The sequence below is a fragment of the Anoplophora glabripennis genome, unplaced genomic scaffold, assembly GCF_000390285.2.
Source record: "Anoplophora glabripennis isolate ALB-LARVAE unplaced genomic scaffold, Agla_2.0 scaffold815, whole genome shotgun sequence".
NCBI classification, from domain to species: domain Eukaryota; kingdom Metazoa; phylum Arthropoda; class Insecta; order Coleoptera; family Cerambycidae; genus Anoplophora; species Anoplophora glabripennis.
In genome coordinates this window covers 193,045-201,114 of record NW_019416961.1, presented here as the reverse complement: position 1 = coordinate 201,114, position 8,070 = coordinate 193,045, and the positions used below count along the sequence as shown (strand labels likewise).

The following is an 8,070-nucleotide window of genomic DNA, read 5'->3' as shown; positions in this document are numbered from 1 at the left end:
CCTAATAATTAACAAAATTGTTCCTACTTGGTTTATGAATATTAAAAATTATAAAAACAAATTTTCATAAAGTAGCCAGCCAACTTATCTATTTACATATAAAACAACGCCGCCGGCTACGTTACTTTTTTTGAAATTTAAAAATCACTTAATATTTACGCTTAAATTCATAACAAACCGTTTACAATTAGGTACATTATTCATGTGTGTCTATAATTTTCAAGCAGTAATGTGGTGCGTGTATGCTTGGTTTTCTTGTTAAAATCATGAAATTTTAAACTATTTTATGCAAAAAAAGGCATTCTTGGTAGATGTCACTAACTCGAACCCTTCTCAAGAAAGTGATTTGCATTGCAATGTCATAGCTGCAGTTCATTAGAACAGATTTATTAAACTGAATCAGATAGGTATACGGTTCAAAATGGGAACCACTGTGTTCAAAACAATGGTTGGCATTTTGGTATTCCTTCACTGCTTCTCTTGAATTACCGTCTGCAAAATCGTAAACGAAATCAATATTTTCATATTCTTAATTTGTAAATTTGTATGGTATTTTAAAAGTTTAACGGGATACCTACATATATAATCTTAATTTTATTACCATAAAATCTTAATATTATATAGTAAACCAATACCTAATGACACGGATTATGACATCTTGCATGACAAAGGTCAAAATATGTTTTTTAAAGCACTCATGTCTCGTGTCAAAAATGGTATAAAAATATGGTATACAGTTTTGCAGTTACAAAATATATACAGGGTATTTCAGTTCGAGCAAATCAAACTTTAACCACAAATAAAACAATAAATAATTCAGAATTGCCTTATAAAGCAAAGGGTCTAAGTCTCACCGTTTTCACTGTACAGGGCCGTATTAATAAAAACGGAGCAGTATCACAGTTAGATATTTTTTTTACCCCACATTATAAAATAAAAATTTTGATATCGGCCAAAAAATAAAGAACTTACAGGCTTGTATCTTGTATCATATTTAAGCGCGATATAAAACAGCACTGTTTCCAACATTAAGAAAATAGTACCTACACTACATAACTTTCTTAAACATTTGACATATCAAGTAGGTACCTATATACCTACCTACGTGTAAAGAATGACATTTTCTAATAAGTTTGTAAATGGTGTCTTAATTAATTGTTAATAAACCTTGGTACCGAGGTACGCATTTTTTTCGATTAAATAACACAATGTGAAGTCAATGTGGAATAATAAAATAATTAAATCTAGATTAATTACCAATTTTGGAAATCTAGAATCATCATCATTCATCCTGCACTATAGTCCGTTATGTTTTTATTGTTTTTTAAAAGAGTAACTAATTATGAAGTTTATTGGTAAAAGAAAGATAGATAGGTACCTAATACCTATTATATTTCTCAACAGAAAAAGATAAATTGGAAATGGAAATGGAAATTGTAACATTCTAATTTTAAATGCCATCTTATGGAATAAATTTACATAAGATACATTTTAAAATTGTACATACAGTTGCATTATTGTCTAATACCAAAATATAAGCCTATTGATGTATTCATTATGCACAAATTACTTTTTACTAATTTTAAATTTCGCGCGAATAAATTGCAGGGGGCAGCATAGTCAATCACAAGCGTAATGGTAAAATGGAGTCTCATTTGTACGTGCAGTTTGTACACAAAATTTAATCAACTAGATTTATATTTATAAACAGTATTAATCTAACAATAGGTAATATTTAGTTGATGCAAATGTGATTTTTAATATAGTATTGTTTACGGAAGGGTGAAACAAAGTGTTAAAATAGTGTAAAAAATCGTGCACAGATCGACGGTATCCATGGTAAGTCATTGTTTTGTAATTCAACGTGATAAAAATTTCACAGTGTGCATTAATTGTATTTTCTGAAATAGAATAATTTTTGCCAATTTACGGCTTTGTCATATTTTTTCACTGCAATTTATGCAAATCTAGAATTCTATTGGCTAGTTGGAAATCAACATTTCTGTATAAGATATCACCTGATTGGTTGTATTTCGACAACTAAATACTGAACTGTATTATTCTAACCAATTAAATATCTTTTCACTCATTACGACTAGTGTAGTGCATGTATGTGTTCTAAAAATTTGTGTGTAACATTCCAAATAAATTTTATAAACAGTAAGTGAACAATTGAATCCTGTTTTGTTAGTAGTAGGGCATTTAAACAATAGTTAGGGGTTGCGGGAGGAAGCTGCGACCTTTGATGGAGACCGCAATGTCGCTAATTTAGAACGCTAAGCGCCCAAGCGGTGGACATCTCAAATGGCGGTCGGTAAGGTTCATTGTTCCCTAGCCGGCTATATTGATAAGTTGACGGACGATTTCTTATCATTGTAGTCAGCCGGCAGCGTCACGTCATTAAACAACAGTAATTAATTAGTGTAAGGCCATCTACAATATTACGAAACGAATATTTCTAGATATTGTTCGGTTACAAACATTCTGCCTGCCTGCCGCTAATCAATTTTGTAATTACCTTGTATCTTCCATTTCTGTTCCCATCAGTGTACTGCAAACTGCAATTCATGTTAAATACATGTTTTGCGGATGTTCTACAATATATGTTTATTATTTTATGATTTCATATGAAAGTGTATAAGTATCTAATTTTTAGGTCAAATGTGTATTGATTTTAATTGGATATTATATGAATATCATACTAATTATTGTTAAACATTTTCAGCTTTTCTTCTTGTTTGCCATTTCTTTCTCTTTCTATTGACTGATTGGGGCCGGGGGGTGAAAAGTTGTACAGCTCATGTTTTTTTTTACACATAAGCGTATAGCTTTTCCCCTTTGGTTTTAATTACTTCTACAAAATTTTTTTTTTTGTTTTTACTGTTTGTATTAGGTATTTAGAGTCGCCGTTAAATAACTATAAATATTAAATAATGATACTAGAAACACCTAGGTACCATCTAACAGCATATTTTTAGAAAACCTAACAATTTTGGATTTTCTTAAACTGAGTTCATACAATCGCGAATTACTGAAACTGAATATTATTCTGATAGGTCGTTGATTCTGATACTCATTTAAGTAACAGTGTATGATCTCTATTAAATTAGCCAATCACAACAATATTCGCAATTTGCGAATTTGCGAATTTGCGACTAAATGTACCTCGCTTTAGAAATATGTACATCATTGCTTAAACGTCTGATTAAATTATATTTATTGAGGTTATAGATTAGGATTTTTAGGAATTAAAAATAAATAATGAACTTAGGAATTAATAATGAATTTAGTAAAATAAATCTTTAAAAAAAGCAGGACATTTTTTCTTCATCCGGTAATCAGTGGTTCCTTTACCAAGCTTACACAGTAGTAATATTATTTTAATGTTGCTTTTTAGAAATTTGAATTCCTGCAAAATCGGCAAAAAGTTACTGTTTGATACTTTTTGGTACAACAGCAATTTAAGAGTTGTATTATAATAAGTTTGTATTAAATTTTCATTTTTTTTTTAATTTAGGAGGTATAAAAATTATTACAGTACAGCGCCAAAATGTTGAAAAGTACGGAATTTATGTTAAGCATTCATGTTATCTCAAGTTCATATAATTTTTGGAGAATTCGTGTCAGTTCAATATATTTCACTAAAAAGTTCATGGAATTAGTGTGATGAATGCATGAGGATTCGTATGAATTTGTATATTTAAAATGAATACATACACATATACACCAACAGTAAGAAATTGAGGGGTGCATTACTTAAAAACATGGAGAAATTTAAATAATACAAACTGTCATAAGTTCATTAATAATAAAAAGAAAATTATTTTAATAACTGCCTATACTTATTTTACAGAAAAACAAGTTGTTTTCATAATTTTAACAGGACATAATATTTTACAATTTTAGGCCCATGAACATTATGTATCAATTAATCAGCAGAGTAAATAATTGGTACATTTTTTATCATCAATTATTTTCAATGCCTCCTAGGTTTTTAAATTTAAGCAGAAGCTTAATAAATTTGAAACTTTAAACCCATATAAAAAATATCCTGTATTATAAATTCATGAAATTTGATATGCTGGAATTTTTCAATTGATGCTGATTGAGGTTACGTAGATTTTTGATAATAAGAGTGAAAAAGTGAAAAAAATCTTAGTGATCATGGTCATCTTAACAAATCAGTCACAAATACAAATGCAACGGGTTTAAACGAATAACATACGTCTGCCCCAAAGGCAAAGACGTCACAGGACGTGCTATGACATGTGACAGCAATGATGAAAGTCTATGACTTCACATATATTTAATGGTACATATAAATATATATTTTATAATATTCTTTAGATGCTTTCTACATTCTGTACTAATAATAAGCCCAGCTTCTGCGGCTTTAATACTTAACAGGTCGACCAAACTCATCTGCGAGATGTGCAAATCAAGAAAAGAGTGGATTTGAAACTCGTGGACAAGATGAGTTTCGTGAAGCTGTTTGTGTTTATAATTTCTGGGAAAGTGAATACTGTTGTGATGTAACACATGACTACTGACTAGTATGAAATACGTGACATAATGGCAATATATACAGGGATGGCCAGAAGTACGGAATAAAATTTATATCTTTTGAATGAGTTAATTTTTTTTAAAACGCCGAAACACAACTGATTTTGATTTTTCCCATCTTTCGGTTATATAATAATTAATTTTTTTCAACCCCTAACCCTCAGCTACCCCTACTTTTTGTTTTCAAATGGAAACATAAGGCATGAGGGGACTCGTTGAAAAGCTTATAGAATACTGAATCCAGCCATACCAAATAAACAAGTTTTTTTTTTTTCATTTAGAAATTGAAACAACTAGATAATTTACAAAAATAAACTCAATGTCGCAAATGCTGAAAATGTCCTCCATTCACTATTTGGCATTCTCCAAGACGATAGTAAAAGCTGTCCACAGCATTCTGAATGACTTCAGCTGGTAAATTATGCATCTCCNAGAAAGCCTGGCAAGTAAGTGGTACCAAAAAAACGCAACATAAAAAATATATCTTTTTTGCGTTAGCAGTGATAGGTACAGTTTCAAATTATTTATTTTATTCTGTGCAAATTCATGGAGGATAACACTGAAGATAATTAAATTTTATTTCACTTGTTAAGTAGGTGTTTTATACAACCCTAATAACCTTGCTATTGAAAAAATGAAACTTGTTTATTTGGTATGGCTGGATTCAGTTTTCTATAAGCTTTTCAACGAGCCCCCTAATGCCTTATGTTTCCATTTGAAAAAAAAAAGTAGGGGTAGCTGGGGGTTAGGGGGTTGAAGAAAAATTAATTATTATATAACTGAAAGATGGGAAAAAATCAAAATCAGTTAACGTGTTTTGGCGTTTTCAAAAAAATTTACTCATTCAAAAGATATGAATTTTATTCCGTACTACTGGCCATCCCTGTATAATATGTCCTACAGATGTAAATACGTGCAAAGTGGTAGGCTTATATTTTTTACATCACGTAAGCACATGTTACGTGATAATAGAAAAAAAAGCAGTACCATTTTTTGGTTACTTATATTCATGAATAAACAAATAACTCTCTGAGAACTAATCACTGCTTCACAACTTTTAAAAAGTACACTTGTCCATATGATGAAAGGACACAGTGATACACATGTCAGTTGTAACATGTATATAATAAGAAATTGAAAAAAAAAAAAAATTGGTTTAGTATGAAGCTATGATGTATTCAGCCATTCTTGTTTCATCGAATTATCGTTGGCTGTTTGTTTTTTGCCCTGTTAACATATACATATCAGGTGTAAAGTCAACTTACATATTTCCATCGTGTAAAACAGTGGTGAAGCATGTGCTGCTGCAAAAGTATTGGTTACAACAGATTGAACGGCAATCCCCACTTTCATAAAGGACCTGACTTCACAGCATATAATAGTTTTTACTTTGTATATCTCATTCCCGGTTTTTATTACTATTTTATGTTGTTTTGGATTAATTTAAAATTTCTAGCATAGATTCGGATGACAAAGTGGTTGAATAAGGAAAAAAAAAAGGTAAAAACACAACGTATTTAATTTGGAATTTTATAACTTTTTAATGGTACCTGCCTTAACTTTACTAAATCTGTCTATTTTCATGATCACACCGAGATTGCATACAATGGTTTACTTTATTGGAATATATTAGGTGGCCGTGGTATAGTTCACTTAAATTAAGTCAATGTTAGAGGTCAGTGGCGCAGATGTTTGCAAACTAAATACAGTGCTTTAAAAAAACTAGTAAATACTTTCTATTAAAAACCTGAAATTATTTTAAAATTTATTTTGAATCTATGAGATGAGTATTTTTATTTATTATGGACATTGTATAAAATAACGAAAATAATTATTTTAAAACATAAATTAGTTTTATTTACAATTGGTAATGTATGTCTATCCATATACCAATATAAGTTAATATTTAATGAATCATGCAAAAAAGTGTATTTTTAAAAACATTAGAAAATGTGTATTTTGTTTGGTTCTTCATCCACATTGATATAAAAAAATACAATGTTAAAATAACATGTCACAAAGTCATACAAAAGCAATGTCACTGTATTTTATACGGTTTGTCTGAAAGCATAACTAGTAGCAACACTGATACAACTTTGATCCAGGTGCTACTCATTGGCAGCCTACACAAACTTAAGTGCAGTTTAAAAAACATTGTAGAGACTATTTTTCTGATAAAAGTTATTTCAGATTAATATTCTGAAGAACATATACTACTCGATATACTATTACCTTCAAAAATTAGCCCCCACTTAAAGTTATACATAAGTTATCTGACATCACATGATTTTTTTTAATGTTATTCTGAAATTAAGAATTGTTTAATGTAATCACCCTATTTTGGTAAAAATGTGCATAACAGGCTACACCGGTAACATTTTACCGATACATATACTTGTCACTGAAAAGGCTTGTTTTCTGTTGTTACGAAAACACAGTAGCTGGGGAAGGAAATAAAATAAAATTTTTTAGTTTTGGATGAAAAGACTAGAATTACATAAAACGTACAATATTAAACAGTTATAGGGTTTAACATATGGAGGGCTCAGAAGCCAATCAGTGTAAGTCACTGAATATAGAAAATGAGAAAATTGGCTATTTGTAAACGTTGTAATAAAATAAAGATTCCCGTAAAGATACTAATAATTGTTTTTATTGAGATATAAGATTTCATACATTCATACATTTTATACGTTTCAACTTTAAGAAGAAGCCTTCAATACATAACTCAATTTCCAGAGAAAAGTGACTTACACTGATTGGCTTCTAAGCCCTCCATACATTACTAACTTAACCATATCTTGCACTAATTTCTCAATAATTAGAGGTGCATAATTATGGAAAGATTCGTCTGACTACCTTTTTCTCAAATGTGAATTTATGTAAAACTTTATATATGTATACCTACGCCCCGGAAAAATACACCTGATTTTATCAGTTTTTGGTCTTTTAATCTACGAAAAAACTCAAAAAAAGGCACAAAAGTTTTATTTGTTCTAATTTTACTTGAAAGTAGCTAGCTATAAGTACCGCCATATTGGATTGTCCATTTCTAAAAATCCGTACGTGAAATATGTACTGAAATTATAGCATTTGAGATCAGAATAAGGAGTTTAAACGGTAAAATCATAAGTTTTGGTCTTGATTATCAATTTTCGATGGTTTTTCAGTTTCAGACGCCATCTTGGATCCGCCATGTTGGATTTCGCCTACCTACCTATTCAACTCTTTAGGCCTGTTAATAACAAACATTTTGCACCTATAACCCATTGAATTCTGAAGCATTTTTAATTTTTAGCTAACGCTTTACTTCAAAACCTTCAATTTTCCATGATTTCCGGCAGCCGTATTGAGCCGCCATTTTGAATTTTTTGAAAAGGCCACCTGGCCCATGAAGAGGGTTCAATAACGACCATTTTAAGCCCAAGATCATTAAAATCCATTTGCTCAAATTTTGGGCAGAGCTTTGTTCTGTTTGATAAAGAACGTCCCATATATATATTAATT

The 8,070-nt window shown here is 30.2% G+C and overlaps 1 protein-coding gene across 4 annotated transcripts in view; it reads left to right on the top strand.

Annotated features, from left to right (window-relative positions):
- The first annotated feature begins 1,637 nt into the window (after positions 1–1,637).
- The window catches only part of LOC108912632 (chromodomain-helicase-DNA-binding protein 7), a 102,486-nt gene continuing 96,053 nt past the window's right edge, over positions 1,638–8,070 (top strand). For 3 of the 4 annotated variants that reach the window (XM_018717930.1, XM_018717928.1, XM_018717926.1), the window contains exon 1: positions 1,638–1,839. The gene's annotated coding sequence lies outside the window, so the exon portion shown is untranslated. Of the gene's footprint in view, positions 1,840–2,104; positions 2,161–8,070 lie in introns of those variants that run through there. The other variant, XM_018717927.2, reaches the window with a different exon arrangement.